Genomic DNA, 21,262 nt, shown 5'->3' with positions numbered 1-21,262 from the left:
CCATGCTATGTTAAGTCTCCGATCTTGCTACGTTAATTCTCCTAACCTGCTAAAGTTAATTCTCCTAACCTGCTAACGTTAATTCTCCTAACCTGCTAATGTTAATTCTCCGAACCTGCTATGTTAATTCTCCTAACCTGCTAATGTTAATTCCCCTAACCTGCTACGTTAATTCTCCTAACCTGCTACGTTAACTCTCCTAACCTGCTACGTTAACTCTCCTAACCTGCTACGTTAACTCTCCTAACCTGCTACGTTAATTCTCCTAACCTGCTACGTTAATTCTCCTAACCTGCTAACGTTAATTCTCCTAACCTGCTAACGTTAATTCTCCTAACCTGCTACGTTAATTCTCCTAACCTGCTAACGTTAATTCTCCTAACCTGCTACGTTAACTCTCCTAACCTGCTACGTTAATTCTCCTAACCTGCTAACGTTAATTCTCCTAACCTGCTACGTTAATTTTCCTAACCTGCTACGTTAATTCCCCTAACCTGCTACGTTAATTCTCCTAACCTGCTAATGTTAATTCTCCTAACCTGCTACGTTAATTATCCTAAGCTGCTACGTTAATTCTCCTAACCTGCTACGTTAATTCTCCTAACCTGCTAACGTTAATTCTCCTAACCTGCTACGTTAATTCTCCTAACCTGCTAACGTTAATTCTCCTAACCTGCTACGTTAATTCTCCTAAGCTGCTACGTTAATTCTCCTAACCTGCTACGTTAATTCTCCTAACCTGCTACGTTAATTCTCCTAACCTGCTAACGTTAATTCTACTAACCTGCTACGTTAATTCTCCTAACCTGCTACGTTAATTCTCCTAACCTGCTAACGTTAATTCTCCTAACCTGCTATGTTAATTCTACGAACTTGCTACATTAATTCTCCTAACCTGCTAATGTTAATTCCCCTAACCTGCGACGTTAATTCTCCGATCTTGCTACGTTAATTCTCCTAACCTGCTAACGTTAATTCTCCTAACCTGCTAACGTTAATTCTCCTAACCTGCTGATGTTAATTCTCCTAACCTGCTAATGTTAATTCTCCGAACCTGCTATGTTAATTCTCCTAACCTGCTAATGTTAATTATCCTAACCTGCTAATGTTAATTCTCCTAACCTGCTAATGTTAATTCTCCGAACCTGCTATGTTAATTCTCCTAACCTGCCACAAAAGTCAAATCTGGGTTTTCATTTGACAAAAGCTGGATCCTTTTTAGCCATGACCACAGCATGAAAATGGCCAGCTAGTACATCTCTCTCCAGATCGACATTGAATAACTTGCTAGTACACAAGCCAGCCAAAGGAATTGTTTCTTTCTAAGCAGCAAATTAGAATGAAATCAATACAGCGCTCTAGTCACTCATTGGTGGTGGAGCAGCTAGCTAGCCTTCCGTCTAATGTTAGCTGACAGAAAACATCATCTGGCTAGAGTGAGAAGAAAAACTAAGGCAAGGGTTGCCTGGAGCATATTTAATAAGGTCTTCTTGCCACTGTATAATTGGTGGCACTCGACTTGAAGGCGAGGAAAAGGACTCGGCGGGAAGTGAGACACTTTCTGTCAATGACAGTGAGACCTAATTATAAGATGGAGCCCCTGCAGCAATTCTGTGTGTCAAGGCAGGGAGGTACTGTAGTGGAGGCAGGCAGGCAGCAATGAGGCAGCTGATGGGGAAGACACACCACCCACTGAAGGTGCAGATGACCTGGAAAAACCTGTTTACCTCATTAAAATTGAATTCCCAGGTAATAATGGGGACTGGTCACTTTGCCTCCCTCCCGATGTCTGTCCTTCATCTATTATGCACTAGCCGCTAGCTGGCATGGTGTGGGTTAAATCCTCAGGGAAGGTCAACCTGGACAGTAGCAAGAGTAGCAAGGAGCGGAGAAGTCCTGTAGATCCTCCAGTCTACAGGAACCCATGCTGCTTAATGCAGTAGTGAGACAATAACACAGCGTTGGGAGGCAAGGGATGTGCTAGTGGATCTGTAAGTGGCTAGTGCTCAGCTTGGGTAAAGTGAGTGTGCCATTAAAATCAGACATCAGCACAATAAGCCCGTGGCTGCAGTAAGTTAAACAAGGGAGAAACTGCCTATTAGAAGGAATCCATAATTCATAACCCAGGGAGGGAAGAGACATGGCTCCAGGATAGGCTCAAGCAGAGCCACACCGTGAGCTGGAGGACAGAGGATCCTTTCTTCCTCTTTCACTGTTCAATGGCTCTTCAATCTCTATGAACGATGGACATTTGGCAAAAGCAAATACTGCAGAAATGATGGAAATACACAACTGGAACCAATTAGACAATACTTATTCATGAGCATTCCTACGTGTGAAGAAATGGGATGATCAACACACAAGGAAAGTACTTGTTCAAACAGAGAGCCCCTGTCAAACGTCGATATTGAGTATCGTCTAATCTACATTGTTGGAAGCCTGGAGGTCTGATGCTGTGGGCCACACAAGCGCACACACACTTAGTTGTGATCAGCCTTATAAAACACCTGTACATTTCCCAACACAATGACAAGACCTTGTGAGTTTACAGCCTCTGTGTGACCCCAGTAAGCAAGGACCTCCCACCTTTTGTGTTGCCACAGTTGGCACTGTGTCTACAGTAGGGGTGTGCCGACCTGGCCATGGGCTACTCGGATTCGTTATCGTACTCCGTAGACAGACCGTTGATAGTCTTATTGGATCGGATAACACGGACGTGTTTTAATATGCCTAGACAGGCTAGATGTTGGCACATTCATAAACTCAAAAAAGCCGCAGATGAGGAACAGGGTGCAGAGGGATGTGTGTGTGTGACTGTGTCGGGGCCGGCGTTATGGGCGGGCCTAAGGGGGTCCTACCGTACCTCCTTGCCCATCCAAATAAAATATAGAAATATTTCTAATTTATTTGACCGAGATGAGCGCCTAAAGAAAGACGCATCAATCTCAGATAAAGTGTCCGTGTGAGCCAGACAGCGCTCGGTAGTATGTGTAGATCATGTATCTGGATGAAAAGAGTATGGCATGACATATTTTTTCTGGCCAGACAGGATCAGATACATACATGTGCTACATAGAGTACAGGTCAAAAGTTTTCTACATTGTAGAATAATCGTGAAGTCATCAAAACTATGAAATAACACATATGGAATCACGTAGGAACCACAAAAGTGGTGGTTGAGAGAATGCCAAGAGTGTGCAAAGCTGTCATCAAGGCAAAGTGTAGCTACTTTGAAGAATCTCAAATAGAAAATATATTTTGATTTGTTTAACCCTTTTGTGGTTCCTACATGATTTCATATGTGTTATTTCATAGTTTGGATGACTTCACTATTATTCTACAATGTAGAAAATAGTCAAAATAAAGAAAAACCCTTGAATGAGTAGGTGTGTCCAAACTTTTGACTGGTACTGTATAGTAAGACAGATGGGCGCTGTTTGGCTCGCTCGGATGCTTTCTCCAGTGATAGATTCAGCAGAGAGCGAGCAAGAGGTTTCACTCTTGCCAAAAATCTGTCCAGAATACGTCCAATGTGTTTTCATGGTCATATTATGCAGACCTAAGCTTGTAGCTTGCCTTCCCGACTTTGGGACAACAACTCCTATTGTTAGGGCGGAGACATGAACATCTCGTCATTATATACAGATCTCTGGTTTCAGCCTCTTGCGAATTGGAAAGGAAAGTTGGTGATTGCACAGTGCATTGTTCGGATGCTGGCTTCCCCTAAACTGAATTGATGTTTTGCCAAAATGATATAATTACTCCAGTCTAAAGACAGCATGACAAAGGATAATTAGCTTCTTTAAAAAAAATAGCTGTGGATTGTTTCAAATCCCAAGTTTGTAGGCCTATGTCTATTTGGGAGGCCCACAATTTGGGCAGAGCATGTGTCAATAGTCCTAGCTGATTAAGTTGTGGCTGTCCGTGAAAAGCTTCTAAAATATGTGTTAAGATAATGTTTCTTGAGTATAATATAAAAATGTTGAAACAAGAAGAAGGGGAGGGGTGTGTGGAGAAGACATGGCATGTGGCTCTCCAGAATACCTGTACTCAGCTCTCCAGAATACCTGTACTCAGCTCTCCAGAATACCTGTACTCAGCTCTCCAGAATACCTGTACTCATCTCTCCAGAATACCTGTACTCAGCTCTCCAGAATACCTGTACTCAGCTCTCCAGAATACCTGTACTCAGCTCTCCAGAATACCTGTACTCATCTCTCCAGAATACCTGTACTCATCTCTCCAGAATACCTGTACTCAGCTCTCCAGAATACCTGTACTCAGCTCTCCAGAATACCTGTACTCAGCTCTCCAGAATACCTGTACTCATCTCTCCAGAATACCTGTACTCAGCTCTCCAGAATACCTGTACTCATCTCTCCAGAATACGTGTACTCAGCTCTCCAGAAAACCTGTACTCAGCTCTCCAGAATACCTGTACTCAGCTCTCCAGAATAACTGTACTCATCTCTCCAGAATACCTGTACTCAGCTCTCCAGAATACCTGTACTCATCTCTCCAGAATACCTGTACTCAGCTCTCCAGAATACCTGTACTCAGCTCTCCAGAATACCTGTACTCATCTCTCCAGAATACCTGTACTCAGCTCTCCAGAATACCTGTACTCAGCTCTCCAGAATACCTGTACTCATCTCTCCAGAATACCTGTACTCAGCTCTCCAGAATCGGCTTAGCTGTTTCCCGCCAATTCTTTCACATTCATTTTGTGAATTGTTTGCCCTTTTGATTGTATATTTATTTATCAATTCCCCATTACATATGTCACCAGCAGGCCCAGTAAATGTACCATTAATGATCCATTAATTGGTTACATTAATTTCTGTTAATGCATGTATTAATTACAGTCATTTAGCCTACCGTTTCATTATCGGAGTGGAAACTTTGAGTTCTGTCACCATCGTTACGCGCATTATGACACTCACCTGGACTCCGTCACCTCCTTGATAATCTTCCCTAAATATGTCACTCCCTTTGGTTCCTTCCCCAGGCGATATTGTTTCTGTTTCATGTCTGTGTGCTGTTCGAGTTTCTTGTTTGTATTATGTTCCATTTATTTATTAAAACACTCACTCCCTGAACTTGCTTCCCGACTCTCAGCGCACATGTTACAGAATAACGCCTCACCTAAGGGAAGCATCAGGGAGTGTTTTTTTTTGTTTTGCTTTTATTTTGGAGGTGATGTCGGGTCCGGGTGTCAGAACCGGAGCTACCTGGGAGGCCTTAGCCGGTTTGTCGGATTTCCATGCTTTGGTGGGTTTGAAGGGTTTCCCTGCCTCAGCTGGCTCGACGGGTTTTCATACCTCAGCGGAATCGATAGGCTCCCATGCCTCAGCTGGCTCGATAGGCTCCCATGCCTCAGCTGGCTCGATAAGCTCCCATGCCTCAGCTGGGTGAACAGGTTCCCGTGCCTCGATCGAGGCAACTGGGGAGGTCTCAGCCGGTTCATCAGATTTCTGCATCTCAGCGGAGGCGACCGGTACGCTCCTGATCCCCGGGATCGTCCCTATGGTTGTTTTCCTGCGGCTGGAGCCGATCGTGCCGGAGAGGGGGTACTGTCACATGTGCTCCCTCTCCGGCCTCTAGGTCACCAGGCTGCTCGTTATGGCACACGCCATACACTTAGTATTAATTTCTTAGCTACAGTGTACATATCTCCCTAGAATTTTACACAATTTATGCAGCAGCATACACAACATTTTTGGACTCATTCTGAGTTGGATGACCATTCAAAACTTATATTCCCAGTCAGAGTTAGTTTTTCCCCATGAGTGACAGAACACTGAGCCAATATCGGACTGCTTTTTTCCACTACATCACTGGATTCCTGCCGCAAGCTCTGGACCATTACACCGGATCATCGCAGCTAGCTAGCTGCTACCGAGTGGCTATTGTGGCTAACGCCCTTGTCCAGAAGCAAGCACCAGTTAGCCTCGAGCTAGTCCCGAGCTAGGCCCATCTCCCGGCTATCAAACGAAGTACACCAACTACAATACCTCTCTTGCCAATTGACCTGGACCGTTTGTGGACACGGAGCCCCACCGATCCATCATGACTGGTCTGCTGGTCTGCTGATGTAATTCGGCCTCTGTGCTCTCAACCGGCCTCTGCATCGTGGATATTGGTGAAGACCCTTCTTCTAGCCCCGGCCAGCTAGCTTCCTGAACGCCGTGTCTCCCGCACGCCTAGCGTAGTAACGACTACCGAACGTCTCCCTGTTTCATCTATTGCTGCTCATTGGACCCTTTGATCACTCGGCTACACAGCTGATGTGTCACGCGGGACTAGGTGGGTGAGGAAGGAATCAGGCGCAGAGAGTTCCACAGGGAAAAGGTGCACTTTAATGCGACACAAAACAACAAGCCCACAACACAGGGCGCGGACAATAATGTGGACCACCCAAAACACAGGCTGCACACTGCACTGAGGCTAGAAACACTGTCACCACCGATAAATCTATGATAATCGATCAGTTCAATAAACATTTTTCTACGGCTGGCCTTGCTTTCCACCTGGTTACCCCTACCCCGGCCAACAGCAACTTGCCCAAGACCCTGCTTCTCCTTCACCCAAATCCAGACAGCTGATGTTCTGAAAGAGCTGCAAAATCTGGATCCCTGCAAATCAGCTGGGCTAGACAATCTGGATTGGAAAGCTGCCGCGGTCCTCCCCCTCTTCAAAGGGGGAGACACTCTAGACCCAAACTGTTATAGATCTATATCCATCCTGCACTGCCTTTCTAAAGTCTTCAAAAGTCAAGTTAATAAACAGATCACCGACCATTTTGAATCCCACCGTACCTTCTCCACTACGCAATCTGGTTTCCGAGCTGGTCATGGGTGCACCTCAGCCACGCTCAAGGTCCTAAATGATAGCATAACACCCATCGATAAACGACAGTACTGTGCAGCAGTCTTCATCAACCAGGCCAAGGCTTTCGACTCTGTCAATCACCGCATTCTTATTGGCAGACTCAATAGACTTGGTTTCTCAAATGATTGCCTCGCCTGGTTCACCAACTACTTCTCAAATAGAGTTCAGTGTGTCAAATCAGAGGGCCTATTGTCCGGACCTCTGGCAGTCTCTATGGGGGTGCCACAGGGTTCAATTCTCAGGCTGACTTTTTTTCTGTATATATCAGTGATGTTGCTCTTGCTGCTGGTGATGCTCTGATCCACAAAACCATTTTGTATACTTCTGGCCCTTCTTTGGACACTGTGTTAATTAACAAACCTCCAAACGAGCTTCAAATGCATACACACTCCTTCCGTGGTCTCCAAGTGCTCTTAAATGCTAGTAAAACTAAATGCATGCTCTTCAACCTATTACTGCCCGCTCCAGCCCGCCCGACTAGCATCACTACTCTGGACGGTTCTGACTTAGAATATGGGGCCAACTACAAATACCTAGGTGTCTGGATAGACTGCAAACTCTCCCTACATACTCACATTAAGCATCTCCAATCCAAAATTAAATCTAGAATCAGCTTCCTATTTCACAACAAATCCTCCTTCACTCATGCTGCCAAACATACCCTCGTAAAACTCACTGTCCGACCAATCTTTGACTTCAGCGATGTCATTTACAAAATAGCCTCCAACACTCTACTCAGCAAATTGGATGCAGTCTATCACAGTGCCATCCGTTTTGTCACCAAAGCCCCATATACTACCCACCACTGCGACCTGTATGCTCTCGTTGGCTGGCCCTCGCTACATATTCGTCGCCAAACCCACTGGCTCCAGGTCATTTATAAGTCTTTACTAAGTTAAGCCCCACCTTATCTCAGCTCACTGGTCACCATAGCAACACCCATCCGTAGCACACGCTCTAGCAGGTATATTTCACTGGTCATTCCCAAAGTCAACACTTCCTTTGGTCGCCTTTCCTTCCAGTTCTCTCCTGCCAATGACTTGAACGAATTGCAGAAATCCCTGAAGCTGGAGTCTTATGTCTCCCTCTTTAAGCATCAGCTGTCAGAGCAGCTTACCAATCACTGTACCTGTACACAGCCTATCTGTAAATAGCACACCCAACTACCTCATCCCCATATTGTTATTTATCTTCTTGCTCTTTTGCACCACAGTATCTCTACTTGCACATTCATCATCTGCATCATCTTATTTCGCCTTTATGGCCTATTTATTGTCGTACCTCCCTACTCTTCTACATTTGTACACACTATACATATATTTTGCTATTGTGTTATTAACTGTACGTTTGTTTATTTGTAACTCTGTGTTGTTGTTTTTGTCGCACTGCTTTGCTTTATCTTGGCCAGGTCACAGTTGTAAATGAGAACTTGTTCTCAACTGGCCTACCTGGTTAAATAAAGGTGAAATAAAAAACTTGAGAAGACCCATGAAACCATGGTAAAATTTTACTGGTAAAATGCTCACGACGGGGTACTTCAGGGGTACTCCGGACAGACAAAAATTAAGTTCGTGGGACACTAACCGAAAAAGGTTGGGAACCACTGGACTAAATGATCCGACCAAAACATGCAAGGTGAAGTGATCGGGTGGAGGAAGCAAAGCAAGTGGATGGAGAAATACAGCTTCACTCTATCCAATCAGAGCAGCAGGATCAATGTACATCCCACCCTTCTCTTTACAGATAGGAAAACTAGCCAGTTGAGTTATTTAGACCACGTAGCATCTCACACTTGATAGAAAGATGTGCGCTGGCACCCCCCAAAAAAATTGGGGCACAATCACTGATGGTGACAAAAAATACTCTGTCATAATCCAATGAGGACAATTGCCCATATCCATTACAATATATGTTTTAATCAAACTACTCCGCAAACCCCTGGCCTACAGTAGGTTTTCAAAATTCCATTAACTTTCAATAAATTATCTGGTTTTACAGAAATTATGGTTGCAGGGAATCTTCCAACCGGGATTTCGGGAAATTCCAGGGAATTTATTGAAAGTTCCCTGCATTTTGCAACCTTAGTCTACAGTGACTGACTGACCTCTACTTTTCATTACACAACTGCTGATTAACATCTCAGGGCTCAGGACACTTTCATGACTGGCTGACATGCATGACGCTCATACATACACTTTATATTTAACATTTAACATTTAAGTCATTTAGCAGACGCTCTTATCCAGAGCGACTTACAAATTGGTGTGTTCACCTTAAGACATCCAGTGGAACAGCCACTTTACAATAGTGCATCTAAATCTTTTAAGGGGGTGAGAAGGATTACTTTATCCCATCCTAGGTATTCCTGAAAGAGGTGGGGTTTCAGGTGTCTCCGGAAGGTGGTGATTGACTCCGCTGTCCTGGCGTCGTGAGGGAGTTTGTTCCACCATTGGGGGGCCAGAGCAGCGAACAGTTTTGACTGGGCTGCGTGGGAACTGTACTTCCTCAGTGGTAGGGAGGCGAGCAGGCCAGAGGTGGATGAACGCAGTGCCCTTGTTTGGGTGTAGGGCCTGATCAGAGCCTGGAGGTACTGAGGTGCCGTTCCCCTCACAGCTCCGTAGGCAAGCACCATGGTCTTGTAGCGGATGCGAGCTTCAACTGGAAGCCAGTGGAGAGAGCGGAGGAGCGGGGTGACGTGAGAGAACTTGGGAAGGTTGAACACCAGACGGGCTGCGGCGTTCTGGATGAGTTGTAGGGGTTTAATGGCACAGGCAGGGAGCCCAGCCAACAGCGAGTTGCAGTAATCCAGACGGGAGATGACAAGTGCCTGGATTAGGACCTGCGCTGCTTCCTGTGTGAGGCAGGGTCGTACTCTGCGGATGTTGTATATCATGAACCTACAAGACTGGGCCACCGCCTTGATGTTAGTTGAGAACGACAGGGTGTTGTCCAGGATCACGCCAAGGTTCTTAGCGCTCTGGGAGGAGGACACAATGGAGTTGTCAACCGTGATGGCGAGATCATGGAATGGGCAGTCCTTCCCCGGGAGGAAGAGCAGCTCCGTCTTGCCGAGGTTCAGCTTGAGGTGGTGATCCGTCATCCACACTGATATGTCTGCCAGACATGCAGAGATGCGATTCGCCACCTGGTCATCAGAAGGGGGAAAGGAGAAGATTAATTGTGTGTCGTCTGCATAGCAATGATAGGAGAGACCATGTGAGGTTATGACAGAGCCAAGTGACTTGGTGTATAGCGAGAATAGGAGAGGGCCTAGAACAGAGCCCTGGGGGACACCAGTGGTGAGAGCACGTGGTGAGGAGACAGATTCTCGCCACGCCACCTGGTAGGAGCGACCTGTCAGGTAGGACGCAATCCAAGCGTGGGCCGCGCCGGAGATGCCCAACTCGGAGAGGGTGGAGAGGAGGATCTGATGGTTCACAGTATCGAAGGCAGCCGATAGGTCTAGAAGGATGAGAGCAGAGGAGAGAGAGTTAGCTTTAGCAGTGCGGAGGGCCTCCGTGATACAGAGAAGAGCAGTCTCAGTTGAATGACTAGTCTTGAAACCTGACTGATTTGGATCAAGAAGGTCATTCTGAGAGAGATAGCGGGAGAGCTGGCCAAGGACGGCACGTTCAAGAGTTTTGGAGAGAAAAGAAAGAAGGGATACTGGTCTGTAGTTGTTGACATCGGAGGGATCGAGTGTAGGTTTTTTCAGAAGGGGTGCAACTCTCGCTCTCTTGAAGACAGAAGGGACGTAGCCAGCGGTCAGGGATGAGTTGATGAGCGAGGTGAGGTAAGGGAGAAGGTCTCCGGAAATGGTCTGGAGAAGAGAGGAGGGAATAGGGTCAAGCGGGCAGGTTGTTGGGCGGCCGGCCGTCACAAGACGCGAGATTTCATCTGGAGAGAGAGGGGAGAAAGAGGTCAGAGCACAGGGTAGGGCAGTGTGAGCAGAACCAGCGGTGTCGTTTGACTTAGCAAACGAGGATCGGATGTCGTCGACCTTCTTTTCAAAATGGTTGACGAAGTCATCTGCAGAGAGGGAGGAGGGGGGAGGATTCAGGAGGGAGGAGAAGGTGGCAAAGAGCTTCCTAGGGTTAGAGGCAGATGCTTGGACTTTAGAGTGGTAGAAAGTGGCTTTAGCAGCAGAGACAGAAGAGGAAAATGTAGAGAGGAGGGAGTGAAAGGATGCCAGGTCCGCAGGGAGGCGAGTTTTCCTCCATTTCCGCTCGGCTGCCCGGAGCCCTGTTCTGTGAGCTCGCAATGAGTCGTCGAGCCACGGAGCAGGAGGGAAGGACCGAGCCGGCCTGGAGGATAGGGGACATAGAGAATCAAGGGATGCAGAAAGGGAGGAGAGGAGGGTTGAGGAGGCAGAATCAGGAGATAGGTTGGAGAAGGTTTGAGCAGAGGGAAGAGATGATAGGATGGAAGAGGAGAGAGTAGCGGGGGAGAGAGAGCGAAGATTGGGACGGCGCGATACCATCCGAGTAGGGGCAGTGTGGGAAGTGTTGGATGAGAGCAAGAGGGAAAAGGATACAAGGTAGTGGTCGGAGACTTGGAGGGGAGTTGCAGTGAGGTTAGTGGAACAGCATCTAGTAAAGATGAGGTCGAGCGTATTGCCTGCCTTGTGAGTAGAGGGGGAAGGTGAGAGGGTGAGGTCAAAAGAGGAGAGGAGTGGAAAGAAGGAGGCAGAGAGAAATGAGTCAAAGGTAGACGTGGGGAGGTTAAAGTCGCCCAGAACTGTGAGAGGTGAGCCGTCCTCAGGAAAGGAGCTTATCAAGGCATCAAGCTCATTGATGAACTCTCCGAGGGAACCTGGAGGGCGATAAATGATAAGGATGTTAAGCTTGAAAGGGCTGGTAACTGTGACAGCATGGAATTCAAAGGAGGCGATAGACAGATGGGTAAGGGGAGAAAGAGAGAATGACCACTTGGGAGAGATGAGGATCCCGGTGCCACCACCCCGCTGACCAGAAGCTCTCGGGGTGTGCGAGAACACGTGGGCGGACGAAGAGAGAGCAGTAGGAGTAGCAGTGTTATCTGTGGTGATCCATGTTTCCGTCAGTGCCAAGAAGTCGAGGGACTGGAGATGAAGAGATGAACTCTGCCTTGTTGGCCGCAGATCGGCAGTTCCAGAGGCTACCGGAGACCTGGAACTCCACGTGGGTCGTGCGCGCTGGGACCACCAGATTAGAGTGGCCGCGGCCACGCGGTGTGGAGCGTTTGTATGGTCTGTGCAGAGAGGAGAGAACAGGGATAGACAGACACATAGTTGACAGGCTACAGAAGAGGCTACGCTAATGCAAAGGAGATTGGAATGACAAGTGGACTACACGTCTCGAATGTTCAGAAAGTTAAGCTTACGTAGCAGGAATCTTATTGACTAAAATGATTAAAATGATACAGTACTGCTGAAGTAGGCTAGCTGGCAGTGGCTGCGTTGTTGTTGTTCTATCTCTCTATAGTGCTGTCTCTTGTATTATGGTCTCTTGTTTCTTTAGAGGTTTCACTTTGTTGTCCTTTTTCTTTTCCTTTTTCTTCTGTCCTTATTTTGTCTTCCTTTCTTCTGTTAACTAGATATTTTTTGTTGTTATTCTTTGTAAGCTAGCTAGCTTCTTCCAGGAGAGTCCCTAGCAACTGCTTAGCAACAAGTAAACAATTCAGCTAGCAATTCAGCTAGCTAAGATAACTGTACAATTTTATGAAAAATAGTTACTTCTTCAAAAGCCTGTCTTTTTGGTTTGTTCCTTGTTTTGTCTTCTATTGAGTCTTGCAGTTTTCTCTTGATTTTTTCGATGTACTTCACTCTAAAAAACCATTTAAATCTCAATATATACAGGAGCTCATTTTTCAGCAGCTGCTCAATTTGGAACTCCGGAACACACTATATACAAAGTATGTGGACACCACTTCAAATGAGTGTATTCTGATTCTTGTTGACAGGTGTATACAATCAAGCACACAGCCATGTAATCTCAATAGGTGTTATCTGGAGTGATGAATCACGCTTCACCATCTGGCAGTCCGACGGACAAATCTGGGTTTGGCGAATGCCAGGAGAATGCTACCTGCCCAAATAATGGTCTAGGGTTGTTTTTCATGGTTAGGACTAGGCCCTTTAGTTCCAGTGAAGGGAAATCTAACGCTACAGCATACAATGACATTCTAGACTATTTTGTGCTTCCAACTTTGTGGCAACAGTTTTGAGAAGGCCTGTTTCTGTTTCAGCATGACAATGCCCCCGTGCATAAAGCGAGGTCCATACCGAAATGTCCACATACTTATAGTCATGTAGTGTATAATGCATGAAATCAACAAAAACTGCTCCATTTACATTTAATGTCAGTGTAATTTTTCCCCATTTGCTATGGACAGAGTTGGGGAGTGACGGATTACATGACAAAAAAAATGGTAACTGTAATCTGTTACGTTACCAGCAAAAATATTGTAATCAGATTACCGATACTTTTGAAAAACTAGATGATTACTTTAAAATTCAGAAAGGATCTTTGACACTTCTCTGTTTTCTCAATGACATTCAAATGAGCATTGAAAAAGGCACAACTTTAAGTTTGTTCCACCTGAGCGTGTCTGACCACCATGATGACACACCAAATGTGTTTGATGGATCCCGGAAACGAGCAGGAATGGGCTTTTGTAGGCTACATACACTCCAAGCCATGTCTTCCAATGGTGCGACTGCTGTCGGAATCCAAAGATTATCCAACTTGAATAAGTGCTTGGAGGTAAGGATGACAGCAGTTGTTTAGTCTATGGCGATACGGATATAGCTTATTATTGATATCTACATAACGCATTGATGTGAATGACACTGCTGCTCTCTCATTGCTGCTCAACCTTACGGATTGTGGTTGTTGTGGATGGCTGTTCACAAATCTAAATGTGTATTTGAACCCAATAATGCTTCAATTCAAGAAGTTTAAGCTGCCTATCAATCATTGTTTTCGAAAACAGTGGACAGCCAGTGAAAAATGTGCTCTTGCAACAGCTGCATAGTGGGTATCCCAGCATATGGAATAAAAGTGGGGCTTTTAATGCTCAATCTAATTCATACGGATATATAAAAAAATCAAGAGGCTTAATGGACACATGCTCAAACTTGTACACTTCTGATAGACTTAACAGGGCAATCTGAAGTTGCTACGTCCATTTTTGGACTTATACATTTTATATATGTAAACATTGTAAATGTTAACAAACCCTGTACAGCCTCATAACTATAATGTTGATATCATGGATGGTCAGTCCTTGCATCCATAGCTCTGTCTATTAAACTGAGTGGTTACATTTCTCCAGGCCCATCCCTCAGCTTTTTACTAAAACAGAGGCGGGGCAACTGTTTTGTTATTGTTTCATCTGTGAATTTGCCCTTTAAACAGCTGCATATTATCAAGATATCGAAGTGTCACCAACAAAAAGGAAATAAATAGGCCTATAGCAAATGCAGCATATGGCATTCATTTTTCACATGTAAATAGCACTTTTCAGTAGTGCTCAAAGCATGTCATTCCATGAGCGCAGCATTATTTTCAACTTTAAAATAATATATCCTGCAATAGATGTCGTTCAATTGGTAACATACATTTTTGTCTTCTTGTAACGCCTCTTAAGGGGAAAGTAATCTAAAAGTAACAGAATGTAATCAATTACATTACTGATTACAATTTTGGACGGGTAACGGATTACATTTAGAAAGTAATCTACCCAACCCTGGCTATGGACATGTTTAAATGTTGGTAGGTTGTATTACTTAATAATTTCCCTGTCCATCCCTTGTATAAAGAGAAAATTAAGACCAGTTTAACACAATCTGGCCTACATTTCATTTTTCAGTTCAGGGTGATTGAAAGGTAGAGCCTGTTAAAACATTAACAGCTGAATATGCCTCTCGATATATTTCTCTCTCTCAGCTCTGTATGTTTTTCTATTGGCTTAGATATGGCTCATTTTAAACATCAGGGACTGAGTGCCAACACCTCTCCCTATAAACAAACAAAACATGTAGAGACAAGTAAACCATTTCCTCCTGACTGGCTTCTGACAAAGGGCTCAACAGTGAATAGAGGGGTCTATGGAGCACAGATAGGGCTACTGAATGATAACTTTATTGGGGGACTTTAAACGGGCTGATTCCTCTCCACTAATGGAGCCAATGGAACATATTTAACCTGCACACAGGGAAACTATGAACCAAACCTGACCCCTAACTGCTGATATTTCAAAGGGCAATGTTTTAATTGGACTATGGAATAAAGTAGTGCATTATATAGGGACTAGGGTGCGATTTGGGCCGTAACCAGAGTGAGTAGAATGTGGCAATGTGAGCCACGTCAAAGCTGGGCAGTTGGGACCACATGGGTAAAATGTGACAAGTGTGACTCCTGAGACCTGATCTCTGTCCAACCTCATCCCAGAGACGACAGGCTGACAGCCAGGGAAATACCACAGTCACACTGTGTCCCAAATGTCATTATATTCCCTATATAGTTTTGTACTTTTGAGCAGGGCAACATCCACACAGACACCCTGGGACACAGGACAGCTCAGGCTAATAACATACAGAAAACTTCAGTTCATTTAATTGAATGAAAGACAGTACATCGAAAAGACAATACATCATTTTTAAGTTCCGCTGCCTCTTTCTTAATTGCTGGGATGACAAATTAATGTACAGATGACCTCTAGTGCACCCTATGCCATAGCCAACTCATCTCAGTGTTTTAATTATGAACATCTGATTTTTTTTAAACTGGAGCACCCCCAGAGAACATTATTTAGTTAGAGGTGCTGTCTAACAGTGAAACTGGAAGCGGTAAAATAGTCGCACACTCTTTCTCTCTCTCTATATAGAGATATATAAACTCCCAGTAATTTATTGGGTAAAACACCAACATTTCGGCATCACTGTTCCTTCTTGGTGTTTTACCCAATACATTACTGGGAGTTTATATACAGTCGAAGTCGGAAGTTCGCATACACCTTAGCCAAATACATTTAAACTCAGTTTGTCACAATTCCTGACATTTAATCCGAGTAAGAATACCCTGTTTTAGGTCAGTTAGGATCACCACTTTATTTTAAGAATGTGAAAAGTCAGAATAATAGTAGAGTGATTTATTTCAGCTTTTATTTCTTTCAACACATTCCCAGTGGGTCAGAAGTTTACATACACTCAATTAGTATTTGGTAGCGTTGCCTTTAAATTTTTTAACTTGGGTCAAATGTTTCAGGTAGCCTTCCACAAGCTTCCTAGAATAAGTTGGGTGGATTTTGGCCCATTCCTCCTGACAGAGCTGGTGTAACTGAGTCAGTTGTGTAGGCCTCCTTGCTCGCACACACTTTTTCAGTTTTGCCCACAAATGCTCTATAGGATTGCGGTCAGGGCTTTGTGAAGGTCATTCCAATAACTTGACTTTGTTGTCCTTAAGCCATTTTGCCACAACTTTGGAAGTATCCTTGGGGTCATTGTCCATTTGGAAGACCCATTTGAGACCAAGCTTTAACTTCCTGACTGATGTCTTGAGATGTTGCTTCAATATAGCCACATAATTTTCCATCCTTGTGATGCCATCTATTTTGTGTTCAACAGTCCCTCCTGCAGCAAAGCACCCCCACAACATGATGCTGCCACCCCCATGCTTCACGGTTGAGATGGTGTTCTTCAGCTTGAAAGCGTCCCCCTTTTTCCTCCAAACATAACAATGGTCATTATGGCCAAACAGTTCTATTTTTGTTTCATCAGACCAGAGGACAATTCTCCAAAAAGTACGATCTTTGTCCCCATGTGCAGTTGCAAACCATAGTCTGACTCTTTTTATAGTGGTTTTGGAGCAGTGGCTTCTTCCTTTCGGAGTGGCCTTTCAGGTTATGTCAATATAGAACTCATTTTACTGTGGATATAAATACTTTTGTACCCGTTTCCTCCAGCATCTTCACAATGTCCTTTGCTGTTGTTCTGGGATTGATTTGCACTTTTCACACCAAAGTACGTTCATCTCTAGGAGGCAGAACGTGTCTCCTTCCTGAGCGATATGACGGCTGCGTGGTTCCATGGTGTTTATACTTGCGTACTATTGTTTGTACAGATGAACGTGGTACCTTCAGGTGTTTGGAAATTGCTCCCAAGGATGAACCAGACTCGTGGAGGTCTATAATTTTTTTCTGAGGTCTTGGCTGATTTCTTTTGATTTTCCAATGTCAAGAAAGAAGCACTGAGTTTGAAGGTAGGCCTTGAAATACATCTACAGGTACACCTCCAATTGACTCAAATTATGTCAATTAGCCTATCAGAAGCTTCTAAAGCCATGACATAATTTTCTGGAATTTTCCAAGCTGTTTAAAGGCACAGTTAACTTAGTGTATGTCAACTTCTGACCCACTAGAATTGTGATACAATGAATTATAAGTGAAATAATCTGTCTGTAAACAAATTACTTGTGTTATGCACAAAGTAGTGTCCTAACCGACTTGCAAAAACTATAGTTTGTTAACAACAAATGTGTGGAGGGTTTGAAAAACAAGTTTTAATGACTCCAACCTAAGTAACTTCCGACTTCAACTGTATATATATATATATATGAGTGTGTGACTCACTTTATTTTTTTTATAGCTTACAATTATGAACTTATTATTATGATCTTAACATGTAACAAGAGTATCAACATTTTTCAATTTCATTTTGAACCCACAACGTTCCAATTTACTACATTAAACACTGGTGTGCAACATTAGTTTGTGGAATCTGTATTCTCGAGTATATCATTAGCTCATGGCACATAAACGGTTAGTTAGTGGAACATGCAACTTTCTAAATACCTACTGAGACTTTCCCCATATCTGCTTCAGTTTTAAGCTCTACAGAAAGAGAGAAGCCTGTGGAAGTGCATTGCAGTTCACACTGTGTGTTCCGGTGTTGAACTGATGACTTATTCATGTGACACAGGTAGGAGAGGAGACAGACTACTACTATTTGTCAGGGTTTTATTCCTGTCTAGATTAACATGTCGCAGAGTTAATTTATACGTCTTCCAGTCTGTAGACCATGAGCTAATGTCGAAATGTGATGTTGTTTGCCCTACTAAACGCAAGGGAGGGCAAAGCCGAGGATTCGAGCTGTCAACAAGTCTTCAGTCGCAAAGCTTTATTATTAAACGAGAAACAGTGGAAGTAAAAAATGTACAAATGTTAAGTAACTTTGGAAGGAAAAAGGTTCATGTGAACCATACATTGGAATACAGCCTGTGTCTGGCCCATACATATGCATAAAACGAGGCTCACTGATTACTTGTAAAGAGCAATTAGTGGAGGTTATCAAATAGAGCAACGATCAGGGCGACTATCAGAAATACTATCATAGATGGATGAGACAGACAAACATTGGCTGAGGGGGGCATCTTAGCAGAGCCAGAGCCAGAGTTATAGGGAGATCCTCATCCCCATCTCAGCATCCCCAACCCCAGTCAGACTCCAGCAGTCTTCATGGGCCATTCTCCACAGCCTGTCTGGGCCAAGGATTCAGCTCTCCTTTTACTCTTTTGCCTACTCTCTTGGGGGAAATGAATGGGAGGTTGTACAGGACAAAGGAGAGATAATGGGTCTATTCGTTGGACAAATGAGCTTCATTTTTGGTTATGGCAGCCAATGTAAATGAGAGGTCTGGACAATGTTGGGGGAGGGGGGCAAGGGCTCGATCACCGTCAGTCTCCTGTCCAGGAAGGGGATGAGTAATTGTAGTGTGCATTGGAACAGCTGAGCTCCTCCCTCTATCCCACCACAGCCACAGTATGTCTATGTCATACAAATACCTCATCAATATCTATCAGTAACATTACTGATGCCGTCCTCAAGTGCATGGAGAATGGGGGAGAGAGAGGCAGCAAGCTAAGGGAAAAACTATTTGAAAACTAGGAAGGAATGATGGAAAACCAGTTTATTTATATTCTGTTGGGCCATTATTGTAATGGTTGGTTCTCTTTTGGCAAAATATGTTGCTGCAATATGCTCAGATCTGAAACCTATTTAAAATGATAACTGGAAATAAATCCCTAATGTATGTGCTTATTTCTCAAACTGTTTCTAAAATTTACATTGAAATTGCACTGTCCCCTTTAATAAAGCTTGGAACTTTTCCTTTCATATGATTGAATAGAGATCTCCTGAAAATTCACCCTCTCGAAATTGCCTTTTGGGTTCCACCTGATTTGCTGCTGGTTTCCTCTTTTTTCCCCTGCCTCTCCATCAGTCCTGATATTTAATTTGCGGCAAAGCCATCTCTTTATGCCCACCCCCACCCACCAGTCCATCCCAGTCTCCAGTCCATCCCAGTCTCCCAACCACCCACCCAAGTCTCCAATCTCCAGTCTCCACCCCTCCACCCACCCCGGTCCCCAGTCTCCCAACCACCCACCCCAGTCTCCCACCCACCCAAGTCTCCAGTCTCCCAACCACCCACCCACTCCAGTCTCCAGACTCTAGGCCCCCACCCACTCCAGTCTCCAATCTCCCACCCACTCACCCCAGTCTCCACCCACCCTCTCCAGTCTCCCAACCACCCACCCAAGTCTCCAATCTCCAGTCTCCCTGTCCAGTCTCCCAGTCTCCCACCTACCCCAGTCTCCAGTCTCCCACCCTCTCCAGTCTCCCACCCTCTCCAGTCTCCTACCCGCCTCAGTCTCCAGTCTCCCTCCCTCCCACCCCAGTCTCCAGTCTCCCTCCCTCCCACCCCAGTCTCCAGTCCCCCACCCACCCAGTCTCCCTCCCTCCCGTTTGGTCTTTTTCTGTCTGCTTCTTCTTATCACTACTTCCTTTCAGCTGCATTTCTCCATCCCCAGTGTCAGTAATCCAGCACAGTGCTAAATAGAGGACAAGTCATGCTTATGAACTACTGCCAGCAAGCCCCATCAACTCCTCTTCCTACACACATACACATACACATACTCACACACACATTCATGTTGACACAACAACAAAAAACGTCTCGCTCCTAAATTGATTATGTATGGATGAGATGAGAATGTTCCAGAAAACACAGTGTGTAGGAGTCCCAAAGATGGTCCTGGTATGAGACGACAGAACTATTGTTCATTATGCTATCTGTGTATATTTCAATATAATGCTACTGTTGCGCCAAACAACATACAACATGAGTAAAATAAAGATTTCTGCCATTACACATTTCATTTTAGTAACATTACCTTTATAAATTACATCAAATTGTACTGTTATACATTTATTGATCCACAAATGTCAACCTTATAATCATCTGAAATGATGACAGACATCCAAATGATGACCATCTGACCCCCTTGACCGTGAGGGTGACAGGTGGGGGGGCTGGGTGTGTGTGTGTGTGTGTGTGTGTGTGTGTGCGACAGGCTGCTGGGGTTACAGGGGATGAGGCGGTCTGTCTGAATAAAGAGCTTTGTCAGCCCCCCTCATTTCAGGGGAATAACAGGCCCTGCCACCAGACAGGGGATAGAAACCCCACATGATTGATGTCTACCTTGGGACAGGTCTGGTAGCCTGTTGGTGGTCCACTAACCTCGTCCCCAGCCTCGAATTACTGGCGCATAGAGCCTGGTAACACTGTATCACAAATTGGGACTTGAACGGTTTGTGGTTAAAATGGAGTGGAGCAAGCCTGGGAACGGGTCGCCACTTGTTACCACAGTCACAAAATAATAATTATGATTTTTAGACCAAAAAGCTCATTTTTGTTTACATGAATATATAGTCAATTCTGACTTTGTGGCTGTGGTAACTAGTGAAAACCCCACTGTCCATTGATGGGTCTCTGAACAATGCAGGAAATCGGCAAATCAAGATAAATGTTCTATCAGAGTGACAATGTTATTGTTGGAGAGCCCAATTGATTCTGAGATTGTGCATAACGTTTAAATGTGAAAACAATTTCTCAGATGCATAGACGGATTGGTTGTTTAGCAACAAAACCGACACATGCTCAACTATTGGGGAAAATAGACATGTTTGGTTTAGAATGTTGACAACATGTAAACTATATTTTGGCTTTAATGTTTATTGAAAACAAATACATTTGCACAATGAGCACCTGTTCTCTCAAGTACATCGTTACAGTTAATTAGCTAGCTAGAGACTTTTAGTCATATTAGCATAGACATGACATCAGTCAAAACACCTGAAAACAAGACATGGTATCAAGAACAAGATAAAACTAGCTGAAACGAGCCATCTACGATTCCCATAAGGCAGCTTCTTGTAATTGTTGCTAGCTATCTGGCCATCCAGAATCACAACAACACATGGACTTCTGCCCAATTGAATCCCGCACATAGTTTTTGTGATGTTGTAAGCTAACACGACTATATTTTCCGAT

The sequence above is a fragment of the Oncorhynchus nerka genome, linkage group LG27 (assembly GCF_034236695.1).
Source record: "Oncorhynchus nerka isolate Pitt River linkage group LG27, Oner_Uvic_2.0, whole genome shotgun sequence".
NCBI classification, from domain to species: domain Eukaryota; kingdom Metazoa; phylum Chordata; class Actinopteri; order Salmoniformes; family Salmonidae; genus Oncorhynchus; species Oncorhynchus nerka.
The sequence above is the reverse complement of the archived record's forward strand: the minus strand, read 5'-3'. Positions refer to the sequence as shown.